Here is a 25,179-nt window from a genome sequence, read left to right as displayed (position 1 = left end):
TAAAACAGCGTACCAACAACGGTCTAGTTAGTAAACCATTCACATTGTGAAGCTTGTAACCAGACCCTCCTTGCTGAAATTTGACTTTGAGAACATTCTCTCATTTCAAATGAGCTGTGCAGTGTACCAATCAACCTAAATAAATAAGCATTTGAAAAATGTATCAGCTTACAGAGCAAGTCAGATTCTTAATCAAAGTTTAATTTGTGCAGGATCCCAAATCTTGTGCTAGCTGTGGGGATTAAGATGACTCTGATTTCAGGAGCAGGTGGGAACTTCATTTAAATGGAAAACCTTGCACATTTTTTAATACAGCAAGTACTACATTTTAACATGGAGTCCGGAGGTCTTGTAGGTTTCTTTGGAAACCAGTATATAGTTAACTCACATCTGCCATTCAATAGTCTCAGTAAAGCACTGCTGTTTCATCTCTCACAAAAATCAGAAGTATTGAATTATTTTTTTTCTTGAAGAAAAATAACAAGCCTAACCAGAGCCAAGATTGCTTAGAGGAAAGCAGGTGTTAAGGAAAACAATTAATTTTGAGGAGCTGAACTGCAGGGGTTTATTTTAACTGTGGGGGAGGCTGCAATGAGGAGCAATGTAATTAAAGTTTGTTAGCAAAAGATCCTAACATACAGTGCCTTTCAGATTTATTCATGCCTCCAATGAAATAAGAACAAAAACTATTATGTAATATAATGAGTTATGGATTGACTAATGTGTCTTTTTAAAACTACTATAATATTGCAATCATCAAAGCATTCCAAAGAGAAAAAAAATATCTGTCATTAATAGTTAAATACATTAATAATTAAATAATTGAAATAATTAATCAGATTCCAACAAACACTATTGTCACGCTTTTTCACACTTCTAAGTATTCCTATAAATGAAATACAACACAAACAATAACATTCTGCAGTGAACTATATAGGGGCCTCTAAGTGTTCCTGTTTCCCTGGCAGATAAAAAGAAGTAACACAGAGAACAATATCAGTAGGAGCATCAACATTATGGTTAAGGTCAGAAAGCTCTCTGAAAGCAGCTGGCAAATGATTATTGACCCTCCACAAGTCAGGGGATGACTATAAAATAATCCACAAAAAGCCGAATCTAACATTTCCACTATAGTGTCTATTATTAAGAATTCAAGATGACAAGTACAGTGGCGAACCTGCTGAAAACGAGATGCAAGTGTACAGTATCTTGGCACCACAGGGTGCGAAACAAATGCTTCAGCCAGCACCTGTAAATCCAAAGGCAACAGCTGGTGATCTCCAAACTGACATCTTCTTGATACAGAGTGTGAAAAATACCATTTGACATCACCTGTATGATTTTGGCTTTCATTGCTGGGTTGCAATGAAAGACAGAAGTCTATACTGAGACGTTTTGTGGTAAGTTTCGTGTCAGACCAGAAAGTGGGGTGACTTTAACTTGGTAAACTAAATCTTAATGACAACTGGATCAATGTCTTAAAGCTTATGCTGAGGAACCTCCCATGCATAGGTGATGTATTGCGGGGGTTTATTATGTTTAGGGATTATTTTGCAGGTGTCCTGGAGCTGTAGATAAGTCACGAAGAATCATGAACTCAAACAGGTACCATTCTGACATACTGGCCAAATGGCAGCTTTCCACTGCCAAGAACCTCAAGCCTGTCCAAAAACGGACATTGTCAACAGACAGTTTGACAATAATCCAGAGCACACATCCAAATTGACAAAGAAATAGTACTCTGAACACAACATAGATGTTCTTGACTATCTATCTAGGTCCCCAGAGCTCAAGAAGGCAGTTTGCAAATTAAACCGAAGGGTTGAGGTTTAGTGCAATTCTGCTTGGAGGAGCAGGAAAACAATCACACAGAACAGGAGGCATCTTGTCGGTGTCATCCTTGCCAGAGCAGGATTTACAAAAAAAATAACTACAGGGGAGTCAATCAATATGACCCTTGTGTTTCTAAACTTAGTTATTACTTTGATCTGTGCAATACTATTAACAGCATAACATTATGTTTAACCTAGGGCACATTGTCTAATCTGTTACATGATGTGCTCCTGTTTCACTGGGGTTATGAATAAATCTGGAGGGTACTATAGGGTATATATTCTACTATAAAGTAAAGAAAGGATAGTGATAACTGCTGTTATTTCTCAATAAAACCAAAGAAGGAATAAAGGAACTTCCACAGAATTAATGCAGCATGACCCAAATGAAGTTTACTGTTCCATCTCACGATAAAGTTCACATCTTGTCCCACGGCATTTGGAAGGAGAGTGTTAAATATATCCTTTAAATCATTCTGTTTATACATTCTAACACATTTTGCACAAAGGAGACTTCTTCAGTAACTCCTGTACCAAGTCCTTACTTTAGTCTGATTTTTTTTCTGTTCTGACACTAAGTTCTGATATTTCTGTTCTAATAAGAAGAAAAATTAGTAGAAAAATAGTAGCTTAATTTTTAAAATTAAAAAGCCTACTGTACATATATGAGTTCAAAACGTCTCATGTTGTCATTTTGGAGAAAGCTGTATTACCATATTTAAAAGCAGTTTAACTAAAAATGTATTTTCTCTCTGAAAAAAAAATTGCAATATGCAATTTGTCAAAACATTTTGTAAATGATAAACCATAATTCATCCCATAACACCTGAATTCCATAAACAGCTTATCCTCTTTCTCTCTCTGTGAAATCCTGTGTCACTGTCAGGCTTGACAACCACTATCTGACCAGAAAAAGTCTTTCCTGTTGAAGGTTCTTATCCACACCCATTGCTCAACCCCTCAGTCTTGCTGTGCCGAACACCATTACACGTTCAGCTATTGAATAGGCTGCATGAAAACACTGCCAAAGCCTCAGTGCACTGTTGCCCATCAGATAGCTAGGTTTTAAAAATTTTCATTTTCTGGTCGGTTACCCCAGGCAATCCATGACACATGTATATAGGAATGAAAAAGAAAGGGGATTTCAGAGTGAACAGGCTAAGGGCGTTCCTTTGAAAAATGCACTATTGAATCCATTCAAGTACACAATGAGGTCATCCTAATTCAGGTCAGATGTACGTTTTACTTTACGCATACTGCGCAATGAAACACAATCTAAGTAATATCAAAAGTTAAAAAATTCTGATTCTGAAGTAACTCTCACATGACTTTAACACTTCAAGCAGAATGATTCCTTTTCAAACAAGAAACTAACTGCTATTAAGTTAAATTAAACATGCATGTGCCACGGCTGTAATTTGTAGTCATACTCTTGAGGTTGTTAACTTCTTACAAAGTTAAGCACAATGTTTAATCCACAATGCCTAACTAGTATTAGCCTCATGTTTCATTCTTTGGAACTGTTAAAAGGAGATTTCTGACCAGCCCTTCTAAGAGAGCAGAACCTGCAAAGCCTCCTACTACCCCTCTGCCTCACCTTTCTGGAGTCTGCAGGGTAACTTCATCTAAAAAAATTGAAAAATTGTTAAACCACGCTCAAAAGAATCTTTTCACTTGTTTCTAATTTGTGTACATTTGGAGATTTAATGTTTCCTATAAAACACTTCAGTTTTGCTTTTTGAAGATAACAATCGTATAATTCAAAAAGGTCAAATCAAACACATTATTAATTCAGCTGACGATTTCATTTCATAATACCCCCATTGAAGAAATAGGTAATAATTAAAATGTGTAGACAAGAGGGTCCTGAGAAACCAGTTGGAGTAACCATGGTATTTGAGGTATTCTGGTATTTCAGTGTGACCAGGGTAGTGTGTTCATGGTTTCTTTTTATTAATTAGCTTGCCAAACTAAAACAAATGCAAAAGAGAACACATACTGTACACATACAATGCAAAAACACATGAAAGTCCTCTCATGTGCTCATGTGCTTTATCTCTCTATAGTCAGTACTAGCTATATTGAAAAAACACAATCCCTTTCCCCCAAGTATGGAATCCCTTTGCCCAAGAAAAACTCAATTCAGCATAGCCATCAAATCTTACCTATGTGTCTTGAGAAGATGTAAGAAAAGAAGAGCAACCAAAACCCCACAAGAAAATTGGGGCTGTAAGACAGCAGATGGGCTGCCCAGACATTCTAGATGGCCAAATGGCCTCCTTTGATTTGAATGTTTTTATGTTTTTTAATTGTTTTTGAAGTACACTCAAAATAATGAAAACTTAAACTGATTTGAAATGGTGCTGATGAAGATGAAGGCGAATCACACATACTGTACCACATGGTGATTTCTATATATAATCAAACCTAAAGGCAAAGAAAGAAAGTGTCCTCATGGAGGAGCTACAACACAAATACAATATGTTCTTAGGTAATAAATTTATTCAGGCTGGAAAAATAAAAAAAATAAGCAAACGTCTGCATGAGATTCAGGGCAGGACTCCGGGGTGGTTATCCCAGAAAGGACACTGTTGTTGTACTCTTGAGTAAGGTGCTTCACTAAATGTTGATACACGTTTTGTATCATTGTATTGTACTCTTGCTGTACTGTATTATTATCATGTATGTTATATGTTATGATGTCTTGATATGCAAGACAAATTTCCCTAGGGGCAATAAAGATTAATTCCAATTCAAATACAATTCAAATGACTAGCGGTATAGCTAGGTATAGCTAAACTCCTTGTAACAAATGACGACTGACTTGGTTATACAGACGTAAAAATAAGAATCAGTGTTCCCACTACCTTGATCTGTACTAATCAGAAATAGAGCTTTTTAAATTTTGCTTCAGCATAAACCTTTAAGTCTAAATCTCTCTCTGGTATGAGAATTATTGTGAAAATTAAACAAATTCACAATACAGTACCCTCTAAAAGTATTCTGATAGCACATTCAAAACATATTTTGCTTTCTAGTTAAACAAGTTGTATTTGTTAACTCAAAGTAATCTGGGTTAAGTACTATACTGTATATTATAAACTTTATTTTTGGGTAATTTCATTCATTATTTGATCATGACAGAACAAAAACAAACATTTTTTTTAAGAAGTACTTCATGCTCTTAAACCCCTCCTCTTAAGGACACTCCAGCCCTTCCTAGTTTTATTCTTGATCCCCTGCACCTGCCTCTGGTTCTTGCCCCCGTCCTATAAAAGCCAGGCGTTCCTGCAATCTGGGCTCAGCTTTGGAAGATAGACGCCCGGAAGCCTGCCTATCCGCGAGTCCAGGAGCGACTCGACGGCACAGGCTTCATCACGGCGTCCTGACCTTCTGAGTCCGGGATTTGGGAGCGTCTGGTCCCATGACCCTCTTTTTATTCCCCCGTCCCTCTGCAGGATCCCACTCCGGCTTTTAACTTTGTTCGTCTTCGTCAGGATGGATCACCCAGTCTTGGACTATTTCTACTCATGGATTTGCCTCGGACTCCCTTGGACTGTTGGCCTCAGCCACACCTCCCCTGAACACCAGCGCACCATGGACACGCCCCCTGTTTTCCTTCCAGCCCCTCTGCATGCTTTTTTCCCTTTGTTTTCCTCACTCCTCCCCAGATTGTGTTGTCTGCATAGGGTCCTGAAAGAACACTTCATTACAGTACTGGGACACATTAAGTAAATTTTGGAGTGTGAAAGTCAGCAATTGGTTGCATATTCTGTTGAAGCAATACTTGAATGCAGGCTGTGATACAATCATCTCACAGTACTCTTCATGTAATCATTAGTGGTGCTTTGCTCCAGCCACTTTGACTTCTTGCCTATTCCTGGGATATTCTGACTTCAGTTTTTACTTCAATATGTAAAATCAGTGTTGAATTGAATTTATATTTGGAGAGTGCCTTGGGCAGTTTGAGATTTTCCACTTTTTTCTCCTGATGTTTTTGGTTGCTTTGACCGTATGTTTTGGATCACTGTCACGCTGCATGTTGAAGCTCCACCCAATAAGTATGGAAGCATTTTCTTCATCATAAGCAAAAAAAATGTTTACTTAAGAATTAATTCTACTGCTGTCAGAATAAGTTACCTCAACAATAAGGAAAAGTGAGACAGGTTTATAGACACCCATAAAGAATAATAACAAATATTGCTAAAATTAGGCTAAAATAAATACTTTTTTTTTGGCATTCATTACAATAGCCAAAGAACAATAAACAATTAGGTTAAATGTCAGACAGGAAAATTGAAAACATCAAGATGATGTGAGAAAATGGCTATAAAATTCAAAGAATATTTCACTCAGGTATTTACCAAGAAAGGGACATACAACATGCCTCAGGCTGAGAAAAGACAAATTAAAAGACAAAAGATCCATATTAAATAACATGATAGAAGAAGCAGAAGTGTTATGGATACTTAATATAAGGAATTATTTTAATATGAAATACTTAAGATTAACAGCTCTAACAAGCCCTCATGGTATTCTACACAGTATTCTTAAGAAAACAAGAAATGCCATTCACTGAGCATTAATAAAATTCTCCCAGTGTTCTCTCAAGAGACTTAGTTCTTACTTCTATTACATGCAAGGTTATGGAAACAATAATAAGGGCTAGAGTAAGACTAATCTGCATGGCAACAAGATTCTAAGGGATAGTTGCATGAAGTTAGAAAAGATAGGTCTTACTGTAACTTCTTGGAATTTGAACAAGCAACAGTAATCATATATAGTATACAAACAGAGGATAAATATGGTATATTTAGATTTTCAGAAGCCTTTTGATAAAGTTTTTCATAAAAAATAATTTTCATTTTGCAATATATACTACAAGCAGTATACTGCTTTCAGGTGACAGAACTGATAAATGTTCAATGATTTGAACATTTGTTTGGGGTTGATATAATTAGTGAATAATTAGTATATACTGTATGATTATATAATTATAATTAGTCAGGGATCTGTAATAGGACCGCTGCTCTTCTGAAGTTTTGTCACCGATCTAAATTGTGGTATATTAAAAAAACTAGACAAGTTTGAAAATTATGCCAAATGAGAAGGATTAACTAACATTGTAGATAATTCAGACTGGGGCAATTGGGCAAACATGATATTTAGTTTAAACATCTGTAGGGTGTTTCATGTAAAACTAACGCTAACTACACTAACTACAAATATAAAATGGTATGCACTGAGCTTGAAGAGACTAGTTATGAGAAAGATGTAGGTGTTAATGTAGATAAATAATTTTATAATCTTCTAAGCAACATGGGGAAGCAGTAAAAGCAGTCAAAAAGATAAACAATGTTAGGATATGTAGTTGAATAATTTAATCATTTGAATTATTGAATTATTATTGTTTCTATAACCTCGCATTATAATAGAAGTCGTAATATGTACAAATAAAACTTAATTTAGAATATTTTATATAGTTTTGGTCATATAAAATTACAAAAAGCATTTTGCTTCTCTGGATTCATTATATAATAATATAATTTAATCTAAAATCTTGAACTGAGATTACTATGATGGGGACCTGATTCTTATCCAATAGACTTTTTCAGAATCAACACTGAAATAGAAGACAAAGGACACAAGTGGACACTTTTGGGAAATACATTTAACGCTGTGAAAAGGAGGCACCTCTTTATTCAAAGAGTTGTGGGAGTCTGGGACAAGCTGCACATGAGAGGTAATCTGGTGCCCCTAACTCATTTGGTTGTTAGTAACTAATTGATCCCACAATCTCATCCAGCTGTTTCTTGAAACAAGCCAGGTTATCAGCTCTGACAACATGTAGCTTGTTCCAGACCATGACAATATTCCAGACTCTCACAGATCCACATGGTATTTAGAAAAGTGCATTTAATAGATTTTAGATGCATTAGATAATTAATTTTACCAGTTATTTATAACAGCTGAGCAGCAGTGTGACATAATGGTTAAGTCTCCGAACTCAAATGGGTAGGCTGTGTGTTCTAGACACAGATCAGTAAAAAAGCTTAATCTAGTCATTACTGTTAAGCAGAAAGAAAAAATTAAATAATCTGTTGTGTATTTAGTTACATTCCATACAACATCTATCTAATGCTTCCAGATAGTTCCAACAGAACTACAACAAACTGACAAAGTGCAGAACAGGAAGGGCAGAATACATAATGAGAGAAATGCTGAAACAGCTGCCATTGGCCACGAAAAGACTAAAAATTGAAATACTTGGAAAAAAGCATTTCAGAATGTTTGAGTAGAAATCAATAATGTTTACAACAGAATGTTCCAGGTAGTAAATTCACTGAAAAGAAAAATCTCATAACAAAACAGTGCCCATACCAAAAGCAACGATAAAATGTTTTTTTGTGGTGCTGCTCCAACTGTAAAGCACATTAATAACCACAGACAACCTGGATCTACAGAAATCCTTCCAGTGATGATCATGTACGTACTTTAAGAGATCTATTCAACTACCCAGGTCTTACCATGCCAGCTTCAGAGTGACAGACAAACCATAACATCAAGTTACTACAGATTCTCACACAGTCAAAGCATTACAAGCAAAATGACTGTGACAAAGAGAACAACAGTTTTACATTTAAAGTGACCATATCAATATCCTGGACTTCCTGTTAAATCCCCTTAAATATATTACCAAATAGTTTCTGGTGTTAAACTATTATAATTATGCTTTTATTAGTTAGGATTAATAAGTTAGTAGGATAAGCTAAAATACTTATCATAACTGGGCAAAAACAGATAATTTAAATGAGCATATAAGGCCACTAGGATGCTAGCCATACAAAAATTCAAAATTTGACTGAGAGATATTTTTGCCATTATACTATTTAAGGTCATTAAATGTAAAATGTGAGGCTTTTAATTGCACTATACTTATATCTGCCAACATGAACATCTTCACACTTTCATTATGCTTATAAAGAGCACAAAACTGATGTTTTCTCTCTTTTTCATCAGACAATCAAAATGCTGTTCAAACTGCAGAACAAAAGCACTCAAAGAGATCTTAGAACTAATGACTTGAGCCCAGTAAAGAAACAACAGAGACTGCAGGGTTAGATTTAGATTTACCTTGCCTTTAAAGTAACGAAAAAAGACATCATTTTCTTTGATATAATTAACCTGAACAACTCTTCAAAGTACATTTTAATTAAAATAAATCAATTGAAATTAAAATAATCAAAAAGTAAAAGTAAAAGTATGTACTCATACCCTTTGTTAATTTTGAGGATTTTGCCAAAGCAAAATAATCCACAATGTATATTTAATGTGAATCATAACTGTGTAAAAAGCTAGTGGAATGTGAAATTAAGAGAAACACCATAATTATATTTTCTAAATTATATTTTTATAAACCTTGCCAATAAACACATAAAAGTAAATTCCTGTCTGAACAAGCAGTGTAAGAGTGAACTATGTAATAGTTTTAAGCCACACACTGGTCTTGCTAAATCTCTACCAATAGTGCAGAATGAATTAATACCTTAACCTGCTGATTTAATGTAGTTTGTATGTGAAATTTTCACACAGTAACCTTCACTGACATGAATAAAAAGTGACTTTATATTATAAATTTACCTTTCTATATACAATTTAACTTAAAGTTTGAAAATAATAATATTATAATGTTTCTCAGAATCCGATTTAAAAGATTAGTGACATATTTCACTAATACTATACAATCATGACTTGTTGTGTAGTCTAAAAACAGTAGAGAAACATAACTTCTCAACTAAACAATTAAGTGAACCTTGCCACCACGTTTGTCATACATTAGGGTGATAACTTGCAGTGCCCATCAAAACTAAAAAGTTTTAAGAGGAATCTTCACTAGGAATTTTAATAACAACCATTTCTCGTTTAAAAAGAATAAACAGAATTCCTAAGTACATTGTTCTAAATAAAATCTACTCAGTTTTACTCACTTGGGTCAATTAAGCAAGCTGACAATTCGCTGATAGGTATACAGTATCTTGCCTTCAGGTGTTTGATGTTGGGTAAGCAGGCCCATAAAAGAGCTGTGAACACCCTATCAGCCTTTCAGTGGCACATTGACTTCAGTGTTTGGGGCAGATAGGTGAAAATCAAAATAAATACCAAAGATCTGTTTAAGAAAATGAGGTAATTTTGAAGCTGAAAGGAAAATTCAATCAGGACACAGAAATTGGGGACATTAAAATAATTAATTTAGAAAATACTGAAAAAGAAAGGCACTGCAGGTATAACTGCCAAACAGCCATGACCAAGTCAGCCAATGAAAACATCTGCAGATATGACAGAAAAATAATCAGAGCTGTCAAGCAAAACACTAAAACAACTGTCAGTGAAATTACCAACCTCCATATTGCTGTCCATAGCTCACAGAAGAGTAAAACAACAGTGTTACAAAAGCAACACCAGAAGATCTAAATCTCTGATCAGCACCAAGAACGGAAAAGACAATTTAGACAGATTCAAATTTGCTTGGAAGTGCAAAAGTGATGATGCATCTAATCATGACAGCAGCAGAATGAAATTTACAGAAGCATTTTGTCTGCTTCTGTAAGAAAGTGCTTCCATGCATAGTAAGTAGGCTGAATTTGCAGCATGACCACAAAACAAACATATACAATATGGCTTATGCAACCAAGGGCAAAAAAATGGAAAATCTCAGAATGGCCAAGTTAATCTCCCGAATTAAATTCAACTGAGCATTGATTTTACAAGTTTGAAGACCAAAAGAACAGGCAAGAACCCAAAGTGGCTGCAACAAAGCATCTCAAATGATGACACAGTAGAGTTTGGGGAATTCACTGGGTCGCAGACATGTAGTGTTATTGTTCAGACGTTCAGGAGGAAGTCAAATTCTAATCTCACACTTCCACCTCCCTGAACATAAAAACCCACTGGCTGAAGCCAGCACTGCGTACGTCTTTTTACATCCCTCCCTCCACCCCAACATCACTGCAACAGTTTTTTCTGGCTCACACGATCTGCAACGATCTCCGACCATCCCAGTCATTTACTCAGCTAGGCAAGTTGAAGCCAAAATGTTAATCATCCCTTTTTATTTGTCTGTTAGCTTAATTATTAGAATTTGACCAAACAACTGAACACAACAACAATAACACAATCATTACCTAAAGGGACATGCCACCAAATACTGACATTACACTTTGAAATTTTAAAGTAAATGGGTCCCAAAACCTAGGGTCATTTGAAATCAATGAGTTAAACATAAATTAGCTTTATGTTCAAATGCGATCAAATTATCCAAAATTTGTACTTATTATTCATATTAATTTGATTGTATATAAATAAAAATTATTGACCAACAGTTGTGACCCCCCGCTCACTAAGACAAGCATTTAGTAAATTCACAGTTCGCTATGTGTCATTGCCAGCTATGATACTAGATTTAATACCATACCTGTGGTGCCTAAATTCCTGATTTAATCAGTTCAGCCTGGCTGTACTTTCACTATCAATCCATATGAGTTTATGTTGATTACACTTGGAAGCTCTTCTTAGCTTTATTTTTGCTTTGCAGAAGCGTAAAGCTTCTTCATATTTGCTACACTAATGCATTGCATATTTTAATGAGATTGTAACATTTTTACAATGTTTGTTACTACAGAAAAAGGTATGAAAGCTTAAGTCCAGGGAATAGCAACTAAATACATTCAGAGGCTGTAAGGAACTCCCTACACTGACAGACTAGAAGAAATTTGCCATTTCAGTCTTGAACAGATTAGACTATGAGCGAACCTGATCCAAGTTTTCAAATTAATCAAAAACACTGACAACATAAACCCAATGGATTTCTTCAGAATCAACAATGAAACACAATCCAGAGGTTACAAGTCAAAACCACAAAAAAGTACTTGAATAAAACTGAGAATAAAAGGCATGATTTTAAAAAACTAATTTTGGGTTTCTGGAACAAGCTTGTTCCAGCCATGTTGTTGAAGCTGGTACTCGGGTTTGTTTGGTGAAAAGACTGGATGAGATCCTTGGATGAATTAGCTACTAGCAACCATATAAGCTAAATGGGCCATTGTTAGAACGGCCTCCTCTTGTTTTTAACTTGTTATGTTCTTATCTTATGTGATATAGATGTGAATATACTGTAACAGTGCAACTAGCAGTGAGATGGATTAAGAAAATGTTAGAAATGAACAAAAATTAAATACTGGTCTACCTTCGTCTTTATAAAATGAAAGATATGGTAATATTAATGTGATATTGTTATTCACTAGGATTGGTGTCATGCCATCTGTGCTAAATATAAATATAAATTAGCAGAGGCTGGTTCTGAGAAAATTAGTTTGATGTACCCATGGGAGATGGAAGTTGAGAGGTGGCTTTGTGTGAAAGTCACCATTTTGTCTCAAAACCGAGGCCCATTGATGTGACCTTGAGCCAAGATGGCTGCCATTTAATTGAGAAAAGCTGTAGAATAAGGCACAGCTGTTCTTAATGAGTCTTTGGCACTCAGATCAAGTGGGATTCCACGTGAGGGAAAAGAGCTGTCAGGATATGCTCTGTGTGGAATTAGCCTCTCCTCTGGGGCTAATTAGGAGGCTTATAAGACCAGTTGGGAAGAAATGGTTCCAGTCTGCATCAAGGCTCCAATCCGGAAGGAAAGTTAGAGCTCCGGTGGGGAGTTTTGCTGGTAACGGATTGGCTGGCTACAGGCCTGTGGGGAAAACTAGGAGAGCTTGAGGAAGATATGGCCTAAACTATACTGTGGGGTTTCACAGGTTCTGGACAGGCGGGCAGTGTGGTAGCTCATTTGCAACACCAATGAGATTGAAGTGTGTTGCCATTTAACAGAGATGGCCAGCTAAACCAAGGCCAATGGGAGACATTATCACCTGAAGGAGCAGTGCGTTGCTTGGAAAGGCAGCAGTGTAATTTCTTCCCACAACTAAGAGAGAGGGGAGTCTAAATAATACAGGCTGAATCTTGAGTACCATCTGCGCCTTAACAGCTGCAGACAGACAGGGCAGTCATGGAAAGTAAGCATGAGAGATAAAGACTGAGAGAGTAAGGAAACAACATTCTTGATTGCTGCTGCATCAGGAGGCATGTGCATACGGATTTGTTACAGGGAGGCATTACAGTGCAAAGAGTATTAGTTGGGAAAAGAATCTTGATGAAGACAGAGCGGAAGCATTGAAGAGAGAGGGGAACTAAGAAAAGTGGAGAGAGGAGAATAAAAGAGTGTGACATGCAGGTGGGAGGAGTCTATTCAATTTTCCCTGAGAGTGGACCAATGGGTGTGAAAGAAGTACCCAAAGCAATGGGGCAGACCATGTTAAACAAGAAATGGTAATGTGGAGCACTAACAGAGTAAGGAAGATGGTGGATCTTCTGGAGTATGGTCCAGCACTTGCTCCAGTGAGTTAAATAGTATTATTGTCATAACTCCCGTTTAAGATTTTGCAGTTTCTTTGTGCTCCTTTATCTGAGATCTGAGAGTGTTCCGGTGCTGTCTGTCAGCCTGTGAGCATTGTCTGGGAGAGTTAGTGTACTAGGCTCTGCTCAGAGCTCCCTCTCCCTATAGTGTGAGCGGTGCCCTTGTTTCTGCCTCTTTCACAGATGTCTTGGGGCTGTCATTGCCAGTGGACTGCCTGTATGCTAGAAGCCAGGGAGTACTACTCTCAACAAATAGCAAAAAATCTTAGTGTTTATTGCACAGGAACCCAGGCCAGTACAATATTAAAATTCTGAGATAAAAGAAAAATCTGCAATTTGAGGTTTCCTTATTTCTGCTCTTTTGTCCAAATTGTTTCAGAATTTGGGCTATGTATATAGGTATGGTTTTGGTAACTACCAAAAACACAAAAAGAAAATGGTGTTTATTGAAGATCATACTCTCTGGAATACTGCACTGGGATCTACATCAGGGAATGTGAGACGTCCACGGTTTGCTGTATCTCTGGCGTTGAGGTGGATGATATGTGTGCCTTCAGATATTAACAGGTGTGCAGCAGAATTCTGGAAAATCACATACAATATAAGAATAAATAAAAAGGAATATTGTTTATTTATATTAGTTTTGTGAAGTAACTAAAGTGTCATGTTGCATGTTCAGCGCATAGACATAAAACAGAGATGTCCCATGGGGATCATTTGTGGTGCAAGTTCAGTTTTTCAAGCCGTACGAACATAAAAAACAAAAATACAGAACATCTGGGCAGCTGAGCAAAAGCTCTATGTTCCACTGTCGTCCGGTCCTGCCAGGAAAAGGCGACTATGCATTTCAAGACAAATTCCGATGAAACATTGAAATAAGTCTTGTTTATAATATTAATACTGTTCTTGGACTTGTGATGTGTATGTTTGTGTTGGGAGGGCAGTGGTACTTTTTATAATCCCACAAAAGTTTTATATTTATGTAACTGTATTGAGAGATGGAAAAGGTTGAGAAACACTTGCCTAGAAGAATTAAGGGTCTCAGAACCTATGTGAGACCGATTCATAAGACGATGCTTAAGACATAATATTAGGAGTATGCTATATACCACCAAATGCAGATATTAATTATAATTATACACTCTGTAATGAAATTAAGAATTTATGTACAGAAGAAGAATTGAACATAAACAACATAATTGAACATAAAAACACTGGAACATACAGAATACAAAAACATGGGGAAATCTGGCCTATCTATCACATTTTGTAATGAGCTGTTTCAGAATGACTTTCTCGATGGATTTGAAGATTTTTAATATGTAAAGCTTCTTTTTTCAAACACAGCAAAACAATGTAAGGAAAAAACCAAAGTTAAAGCGAAAGAGTGAGCAAATCAAAAGCTGAAAAATATTTTCCCAAATAGTTTAGCAAATAAACTAAAAACATAACAGAAGAATAAACACCATATAAAATGATTAAGCAGGATCCATTCAGATCTTCACTGAAAAAGGAACAGACATCATGCCTCAGGCAGGAGGAGGCAGTTCTTTATTAAACAGTATTATTGTAGAAGTGTGCAGAAGGCAGAAGTGTGTCAATTACTAGAAAAAATCATGATTAATAAATGTCCAAGGTCCGATGTCAGCCTGCAAATTATACTTCAGAAAACAAGAGCCGTTGTTCATAAGTCATTGACACAACTCTTCAAATAGTCACTCAAGACTCAAGTAGTGCATGGGGACAGAGAATGCTTATGTAGTGCCCATCTATAAACAGAATGAAAAATTTGAACTATTATAATTAAAGACCAGTATGTCTGAATTCTACTACATATAGGTAACTCAGTCCCTTTTAAGGCCATAAAGGCCCATGGGGAATGGGGGGCAAGGGCCACCATTTTACTTGACTATCCAACACTGGAGGTGGAGATGATGTGGTCAGCATCACGCTCCAGCTGGCCTGTTACCCCCGGAAGGATGAACCCCTGGTACTCATTTGGAAAGCAGGCTGAGTGGACCTGGGACACTTCAGGAAGGAATTAGAGCAAGGTACATCACTTGCCCCTACCTGGGACTGAACCCAGTTGCTGTTGAAGCTGATACCCTGTCTTCTATCATGAAAAAGATGCATTTGGGTTAAATGGGCTGAAAGCTCTCCTTTTTTTTATTGTATAACCTTTGCTATGTTCATAAATAGGAAAATTATTTTTTGTGTTAAATTAATTTCAAGAACCATTATAGTAAATGTCAGAGAATAAACACTCAGAAGTTACAGAAGAGATGTAAAATAAATATGAAGTAGCAGGCCGACTGCAATATGTATGGCAATACACATTTGAAAAACCAGATGCTCTTGGAATTGAGCTGTTTTGCAGTACTAAAATAGCTGCTTACGTTTTCTATCACAAATGCTATATTTTACAATTAGAAGATTACGTATTTTTAATATCTTATTAATTACATGTTCATTTTGCATGCATTAATGTATTTTATGCATCACTCCATAAAGCAGTGCAACATACATACAGTATTTTCTAACACATCTAGTTAAACTACAAACTAGTTTTATATAACTCAATTTATATTTTAGAACTGAGAGTGTAGGCCAGTGCTGAGGTGAAATTAAAGTTTTTAGGGTCCTAAAAAAACACAAACAATGTTTCAATTTACCTCTTTGTTTTAATATTTTGTGTTGCTTGTGATGGTTTTAACTGACTCTGGTTCAGTTTTGAATGGTTTATAAAACTACTAACAGCCATCTGCAAATAAGACATGCAGATTATATCCATATCCATACAGCCATAGGTTTGATGCTGACACTAAAAAACAAGTAAGCAAAACATTAATAAAATCTGAAGCTAAATAAAAATGGACACAACAGCTGCAAGAACTATGAAGCAGGAATGTCCCATTGATAGTTCCCCTGTGGTCTTGTGGTTATGGCTTGATAAACCTTAAACAGCCTATGTATGTCATTTGTACTAATGTTATTTCTGTTCTCCATCTTGTTTAGAATAACGTTTTTGACAGGAAGCATCTACAAGGGGAAAGAAAATAGATTTGCTTTCTTGAAAAGCCACATCCATGCTCAGTATTCTTTCAAGATGATATTGCACATCAGCTCTAACACCAATTCTTAAAGAGTAAAATATAATAACTACATCACAGGTAGATGGCACCACTGCCAGACAAGCGATGGATTTAATTCCTAAAAAGCTTAGTTGCAGGCAAAACCTAAAAGCTTCAGAGTTTTGTATTATTCTCATATATCATATTAATAAGATAACATTCTAAATTATGGGAAAAATTCTAAAATGAGATAGTCACATGTCTTTGCAATTTACTGATTTGCTGGTTGCGAGCCTGATATATAATTTATATTTAACAAAAATGTTGGCATTGGTTAAGCTAAAATGTGAACATTCCCTTTGCCTGAAGAATGCATTTCCATGTACATGTGAGAACTATAATCTACAATAAATGCACTTTCTAATGCAACAATCTAAAATTACATCATCCACTGATAATGAATTCTCTCTACAGGATGAGCTGAATGCCAAGTACACTTAGTTTGAGAAGGAAATCATGGAACTACCGGCACCAGTGTTCCCAGTCCTTGATGATATGACTGTCACAGAGGCTGAAGTCAGACGGGTTAACATACTTAAGATGATGACCCGGATGGCATTCCTCGACAGGTCCTTAAGTATTGTGCAGACCAATTGGCCACAGTATTTACAGATATTTTTAATGTTTCACTTTTACAATCTTACATTCCTGTGTGTTTTAAGAAAACTACCATTATACCAGTGCAGAAGAAAAATACTGCAACTTGTTTTAATGATTACAGGCCAGTAGCGCTCACATCCACCATAATTAAATGCTTTGAAAGGCTGGTCATGAGGCACATTAACACTATGGTCCCTGAGTGCTTAGACCCCCTGCAGTCTGCATATCGACATAACAGGTCCACTGATGACGCTATTTCCCTGCCTTGGCTCATATGGATGACAAAGACACATACAGTATGTTAGAATGCTATTCATTGATTCGAATTTTGCATTTAACACTACAGTTTTACAGTTTGATTTAACATCCAAAGCTGTTGTGTGTTTGCGTTTGTTGTTTTCTTAATGTCTTTGTATTGGAGCATAACTGCAAATGAGCATTTTACAGGTGCTCATTTCACAGTGCTCTTTGTCTGCAAGGCTCTCAGAGCAGTCTATGCATTACTTCATCTACTGTTCAAGTGTAGCAACCATCTGGGTGAATTAACCAAGAACTTTAAGAAAGCCAAAGTGTAATTTAAATAAGATACTGGGCTTTTTAATGACCACTGAGACCTTTAATGACCAAGCAGTCAGGACTTTTTAAAAACAGGACTAGTTTAAGATCTCATCTGAAAGACAGCACCTCATGATTGTCCCCTGTAACCATCTGTTTGACATAACCTTGACAGGCTGTAAGATCTACAGGTAGTGGATAAAAAAACAGAGACACTTGGGTAAATAAGGGATACCAAGTGTATAAAGACCAATGACTTCCACACTGGTATGGCTCATGTGTTAATTAACCAAATAACATCCCAGCATGCTTAGGGTCCAGTATAAAAATTCTGGACAGGCACTGTTGTTTAGAATAATGACTACAGTATCATAGGCAGGAGTTTCAATGACCAAGACAGCTCAATTTGCTGATATTTCATGAGCAACATGAAACATCATCATTAAAGTGCTTTTAAACTGGAACTATCTACCAACCCATGTAAACAAAGACCCTAGTGTCTCAGTCTTTAAATTCCCTTTAAATTCAATTGTCACATTCTTAACTCTGTCAAAGCTTTTAGTTGCCATGGATGGATCAAACACTACCATTATTTTACCAATGTTCAAAATATACATTTGCCTAACATATCATGGTGCTATGTCAGGTTTTGATTGGTGGACTTGGATGGCACACTTTCAAGGTTTATAAACCTTCCTGTGCCTTGAACAAGAGACAGAAGAAAAAAGAAACAGGAGACAAGACAACAGCCAGAGGATTTCAGGCCTCTGGAGAGACTCTTTTAACACCTCTTCTGCTGTACAGGAAAAGGGCGGTACCTGTTTTTTTTGGTGAAGTGCATTAAACATGTCTATTATTTTTATTTGTTATAATTATATTTCTACTTTTTGTTGTGTTTCCACACATGCAAAGTGCAGATAAGAGGTTTTTTAAACTATTCTTAACAAAAAACTGGTTATGCACGGCACTACTAAGCACATGTACACAGATAGCTATTCCATTAATTAAACAGAATTACATTTAACACTATTGCAGATAAACAAGTTAAGCTTCAGGATGCTGTAAGTATAGTATGTAATGTTCCCCCTTCTTTCTTTTTGAAAGCATTGGGCAATTAGGCATACCACAGCAACAAGCACTCTGTGCTTGACAGAGTGAATTATAATATGTGAGAAGCAGTGATAAAAAAAAGACTGAAAAGCCCAATACACTAAACACAGGCTGGACGCTCGCCAGGAGCCTCCCAGAACAATGTTGACATTTAGCCTCTCTAATCAGTGCTGTCTGTCAGAGGACAGAGATTCTTGGTGCAGCACAACTCTCTCCTGGATTTGGCAAGAGCTCCGGAGCTGCATGGCCGAGGCCCAGTGTCAAAGCCTTGCTAATTTTAATAACGCTTGCAAGCCTGCAGCACAATAGATGTGAGCACAAGCCAACGTACACAAGGTTTATAAATCAAAATAAACAGCTGTCCCAAAGGTGCTAAAAACAACATAACTCATTTTTAAGCACTTAGCCATCACTGTCATACTGAAAGTCACTGCAGGCATTATACAAAGTTCAGATGAACATTAACCCAGTGCATGTGCCCTTCCTTATCTACAGGAAAGTCTGTTGTGCTACAGCCACAGAAAAGATTTCTTTTTTACCGCTTGTGCAAGAATAAAGACGCATTTTCTCTGTATAAAACTACAGTTAGAGTATGCCCTACATGTGTGCACTAAACCTGCATATGCAATTATAATGCAGTGATTCTGTGCTTTACCAATGTCCACTGAACCGTTCATTCTTACACATAAAAACAGACACAATCTCAACAAAACAACCTGCCAATCGATACCATGTACAGTTTCTTTAACAACTGAATGAACTGAATATATTATTACAAAATGCAGTATCAGATACTGCTCCAATTATGTATTATAAATACAGGATATTACTGTAGGGAGGCATCACACTAGCCATCAGTAATTTGGATTCCCGCACTTTTTCGGACCCTTTCCACTAATTGACCTAATTTTTTTCACTCATGTGATCTCACTCGGAAAGCTGTCCAGGTCATTTCCGCTGCTTGTACAACAAATCCTTTTCTTTCAAAAGGACAGTTTTCACATTATTTTCTATTCTATTAACAAAATATTTGCTTTCCGATTCTCTTGTCCATCTAGAAACAATTGTGCCTTTTCAATGTCTTCATTAGAATGTTCCCTTAACAAAATGTTTCACTTTATATTTAACTATTGGAGGTAGTTATTGTCCAATTATTATCTGAGATAATCCAAATGTAATCATGGAAAAAGTCTTTTTTTTTCAAAATAATCTAATTTGAAGCATATATTTTTTATATAGCTTTAGCAAGGCCAATGAAAATGTTTTACAAGTCTATTTAAGTTTAGACATAAACGACTTTAAACTCTAGACAGTATAAAGTGTGTATTTCCATATACAGTACAATTTAAATAACTATTTTTTTGTTAATTACATTCATTACTACAGACAATTAAACAAAGGAACAAATGCAATTTACACTTTGTAAAATAATGAACCAATCCGGTTCGCTCCAGGCCGCACAGTTTAGCTGTGGTCCTGTGCCATGACTTCAGGTCATGTTTCCTTGAAATTAGAGGAGAATCGACTGGAGGGAATTTGCTCCAGCATGTTACAGCAACAGTGGCTGAGCAGACAGCAGACCAGTGGTTCTTAACCCTGGGATGCAAGATGCCCTTTCTGGGGGCACAATACATGCCAGATTTTTTATAAAGGTAAATTTAATAAATTCTCATTACAGGCTCATTATAAACCACTTTCATCTTGTAATGTCTTCTGACACTTCAAAACAAAAAAATATTATAAGGATTCCACACAACAGAATAAGAGCATAAGGAATTATTTACATTCCTTAATAAATATGAGGACGTCATTCTCAACCAAAGGAATGCTGGTCCTAAGAGGCCAAAAAGTACTACACTGTATATACTGTTTTCTAAAAATATGTCAGACTACATTCAGTTCTAAGGGAAGGGCTCCATAATGAAGGAATGAATTCATGTCAGTCACCATAGTAGCCAGGCAGGTTGTGGTGAGGCATCAAATCATCTTACTTTTGTTGATGTCACCTTGCTCCTTGGTGCGAGCTGCTTGGTCACTCTATATATCAGAACGTACACATGAAAAGAGTGTATGAAGAGCAGGTGAGTATGTTCATTATTATATAACACACCATGTCCATGACAAAAAAAATAAAATGCTGATTGATTTATCTGAGATCCCTCCAGGTGGAGGGGTCACAGGTTCAAATCCTGAGTGGGATTCTGCTATAGTACAACACCTTGATTCAGGTCCAAATAATAATGGGATAGAGCTGTTTGCTGAGACACAACCATAACCAGAGCAAGCTCCCTTCAGCAAACTGTCATCTCCACACAGGCCATTTACACTCAGTCCTTATTAGTACTGACACAGCATAGTCACCTTGGAGCAAAGGCTTAAAAAAACTGGCATTCAACTAGTTTACTATGTGAATCAGGAACACATCAAAGCTGTTTTAATAAACCAACGGATTAACAGAACCTCGGTGTATTACTTTATGCATTCTTAACGAAAAATGTCCTGAATTATCAAGACAAATAAACACTGTTAAAGAAAATTAACATCACTTCTGAATCAAGAATGTTATAATATTTTTTGTTTTGTTTTGCTGATTGTCAGTTAATCTTATTGTTGAATAGCTGAATGCTCTACATCAGGAGGTCTCCAACCCTGGTCCTGGAGAACCCAACCCCAGCAGATTTTTAATGGTTACCTTTAAATCACCAATTTGTAATGGCCTGGAGCAATTCAAGTATTATTTAGAGATTATTTTGAAGAATATCATTCAGCCCTCAAGGACCAGTATGTCATCAATACTTTACTTGCTTAATTGATCGATTGCTAAAATTTTCTAACAAGAATAACTAGCTTGTGGCTCCATGATCAGGGTTGGAGATGTCCGCTTTACATCATATCTGAAAAACGAGAATAAATCATTATTATTTAATAAACCTCAGCCAGTTTTTTGGTAAGATCAATTTGCTCAAGCATGCCTCTAACCCTGGAAGAAGAGGTTAGAACAGAATTAGCAATATGAAATGAACAGGCACCACGGTCAAAGAGCCATGAAGACCAATACTTAGCCAGGCAGCTACGTCTTCGCCTGGGCTGCAGCTGCATTATTCACCTTCTGTAAACAGCTTCAACAGCTTCAACCAGTATTCAAAATACAGTGGGAGGGAAAAAGCAGACTTGAACCCACCCCATAATTACAGGCCATGAAAGTACCTGACACACAAAAACAGCCAAGGGCAGGTTTGAGCTGTGAGTGTCAGTAAATGAGCCTTTGTTGGTACATGTCTACGCTGCCTTTCAGAAACAAAAGATAACACAGGCTGTGATCCATGTAGTGTTTCCCAACATTTTCCTGTTAGCCTCATTTTAATAAAGAGGCAGCAATCATGCAGCAATTCATTTACTTTATAAATCTGAATGGAGCTTAATCCAGCTCATTCTATATTTGCAGGGTTCCAATGAAATGTGTTTCAAAGTTTTCCAATTTTCACTATTACACTGACACGGATCTTCCCTTTCCGGCCGGAGGTCATACAGACACCTTCAGCTGCAATGGTGCAAAATCAAACCATACAAAGAAAAACCTGTTCAACAACAGAAAACTTGTCAACTCTTAGACCTGAGGAAAATAAAACAAAATGTAAGCACTGCAGTTTTTTTTTGTTTTCCTCCTGCACTTTCAAGATACCATTGATTTAACAACATGTGAAAGTGTAATCACTTAACAATAACAACATGAATGTAGCCACACCATTTCTATGAGATGAAGATGCTCAGAGGACTGATCTGTTTTGGTGTCACAGCCTTCCCCTCGCTGCTGGAGAGGATGTGAGCTGTGCTGGTGTACAGTTCTCTAGTGCTCCTATGCCACCAAGTGGCATCAGAACATAGAGGAAGTGCAGGTGTATTATACATCCAGTCACTGTCCACAGCCCACTGCCAAAAACCAACATCTGCTGCAATACAATTACGAAAAGACAGCAAATAATAATGATAAGCAACTATCAAAAACAACAGATGTTCCTAAATCAATATACAAATTTAAAATGAAAATGTGGGATTTAGCAAAAATAGCCACGTCATCCTAACTGAATGCCATGAGAACACTTAATCACACACTGACTCAGTGTGGCACATGTAACTTCACAGTGAGTGTAGACTCGGGAGGCTGCTTGTGTCTCAACACCTTTTGCTGCAGAGGACAAAGCCTCTTTTACATAACGTCCCCATTCCCCTGTGTCGAACTGGTACTGGCAGGGCTGGAGAGTTTGGGGAAAGTGTTTGTCATGAAGGCTTCATTTTTCAGTATAACGTTCACTGGCAATATTAGTTTTAATATTTTTAACAAATGGTTCTCATTAGTATCAAGTTAATTGCTTTCAACAACCTAGAAACTAGTCACATCATCATCACCGCAGAGATTTAAGGAAAAATGTATAACATCCTTTTTAATCAGCATGGTCGTACAACACTTTTGTATTGCATACTGCTGTGCAAAATTCTATTTTTATACCATTTTTATAAAAAACTTTTATACCAGTTTTTCCTTCTTTGTGAAGAAATCTACAGTGATTTCCTACTGACAAATTTATTCATTTTCTTTTAACAGCTGATCTTGAAAGATCTGTATTTTCAAGCAGCAGAAATGCAAAAGGAAGATGTCAGAACTGTATTAATAACAGTCAAAGTTGTTATAGAAGTAGAAACTTGTGTCTTTACATAAAAAGTTTAGAACTTTTAAACAGCTGTGTATAAAAAATTTCACATAAAAAGAATTGGTTTAATGGACTAATGGGAAAAAGGCTGTCCTGAATGGTTACCGCTGAATTTCCAAAGTCACAAATGATGATTTCATCCCAATCAGAGAAATACAGTATATACATATATTTCATGTATTATATAATATAGTATAGTATAACATATAGATGTTTTCTGGATATGTATATACTAAACTGCACTGTACTGTTTATATAAACACACTATATTGTATTACAGAACAGTATAGCCCCACTTCACCAAACCAATAGGCAGCAAGGGGTGTTGCTGGCTGTCTGTTAAATTAGCAATGAGATATTTCAAGCTCAAAACACACTGTAAACGAAATTGTGTCAGAAGAAAACCGAGCTTTTTTGGAATGATAACAGACTACTGGAAGCTCATTATTTATATCCTAGAGGACCCTCAGTTTCTGTGATGTGCCAGTAACTACAGGTGTTACCCTGTGTAGGCCATCAGCATTTGCACACAGTAATGCTGATATACCTTCCTTGCTGATTTTACATCCTGGCATAGATGTCTTGTGCTTAGATGGCTGGGTAATTTCTGGGAGCAACCGTCAGAACGTTCATTTGCATTCTACAGTTGAATAAGATTATGTCTTTGACTTGGAATAATTTATTAAGAATGGTTCCATTCTGTAAAGAATTACAGAATGGTTCCATCTGGGTATACTCAAAGGTTTACCATAGGTTTATTTATTCACTATACTGGGACATTCACAAAATCACCAAAGCCATCCATCACTGCATTTGAACATGAGTGTCATGTGTTTGGCCAGTATATTGGCTGCAGATCACAATTCAACACCAGGGATGTCCCTTTATATTTTTCAGGATGAAAACATAAATCTGTATATATATATTTTTTTTTTACATTTTACTAAAGAGTATAAGAAAAGTTACAATTGATAGGACGTTTTTGGTTGTTAGCAGCTAATTGACCCTAGGATCTCATCCAGATGTTCGTTGAAAAATGCTAAAGTATCAACTTCAGAAAAGTGGCTGGGCAGCTTGATCTATACTCCCACAACCTTTTGTGTAAAGAACTGCTTCCTTTTCCCAGTTTTCAGATACATGTCCACCTCCTCCTGTTTGTGTTTCAGGGCTCAGTGAAAAGGGTAAATGTTGTCAGCACCATTGACAGGACATGCAAGGCACCACTCATGTCCACTTATTCCTACAGTACTGTGGGATGAAATTACATCCTAATGCTGTGAGGGTCAAGCTTATGACAATAAAGAATTAACAAATTGCATATTTAAAAGTTTTTGAGGTACAAGAACCAGAGGATAACAAAAGTAATGTGAGAACCATGTGAGATCTGCTACTGAAGGTGAATGAATTACTCATTAAGTCTTTTTGATTTTTCAATGGAATGAAACTGCCCCAGTCTTAAGGAAAAACTTTCTTCAGTTCAGTTCCCTTATAACTGTTGTTTGAACCATACAGTATACCAGAAGAAAATGCACTGAGGATCCCTGTGGAAATTCAGCACAACCCAGACTTCCAGGCCTTCACTCAGCCATTATGGCTGTAAGGCTGGTGAATGAAAGTTGCATTAGAAGCAAAGCACAGAGCCTAAGAATGGACTAATTTTCATCCTAGCCTGTCCAGGATTATGCCATAATTATTTACGAGACAAGACTTACATGGGGTAATTACAAAAGTGTCCACTATTGCGAAATTAAAAAAGGTACTTTTGCAATGTGCTGAGGA

General features: G+C 36.6%; 1 protein-coding gene across 1 annotated transcript in view; it reads right to left on the bottom strand.

The window, feature by feature from the left end:
* creb5b (cAMP responsive element binding protein 5b) overlaps positions 1–25,179 on the bottom strand; it is a 101,465-nt gene that overhangs the window by 41,804 nt on the left and 34,482 nt on the right. The gene's annotated exons all lie outside the window — the stretch shown is intronic.

Source organism: Atractosteus spatula, chromosome 12, assembly GCF_055471065.1.
Source record: "Atractosteus spatula isolate fAtrSpa1 chromosome 12, fAtrSpa1.hap1, whole genome shotgun sequence".
NCBI lineage: Eukaryota > Metazoa > Chordata > Actinopteri > Semionotiformes > Lepisosteidae > Atractosteus > Atractosteus spatula.
This window is presented reverse-complemented; position numbering and strand designations above follow the sequence as displayed.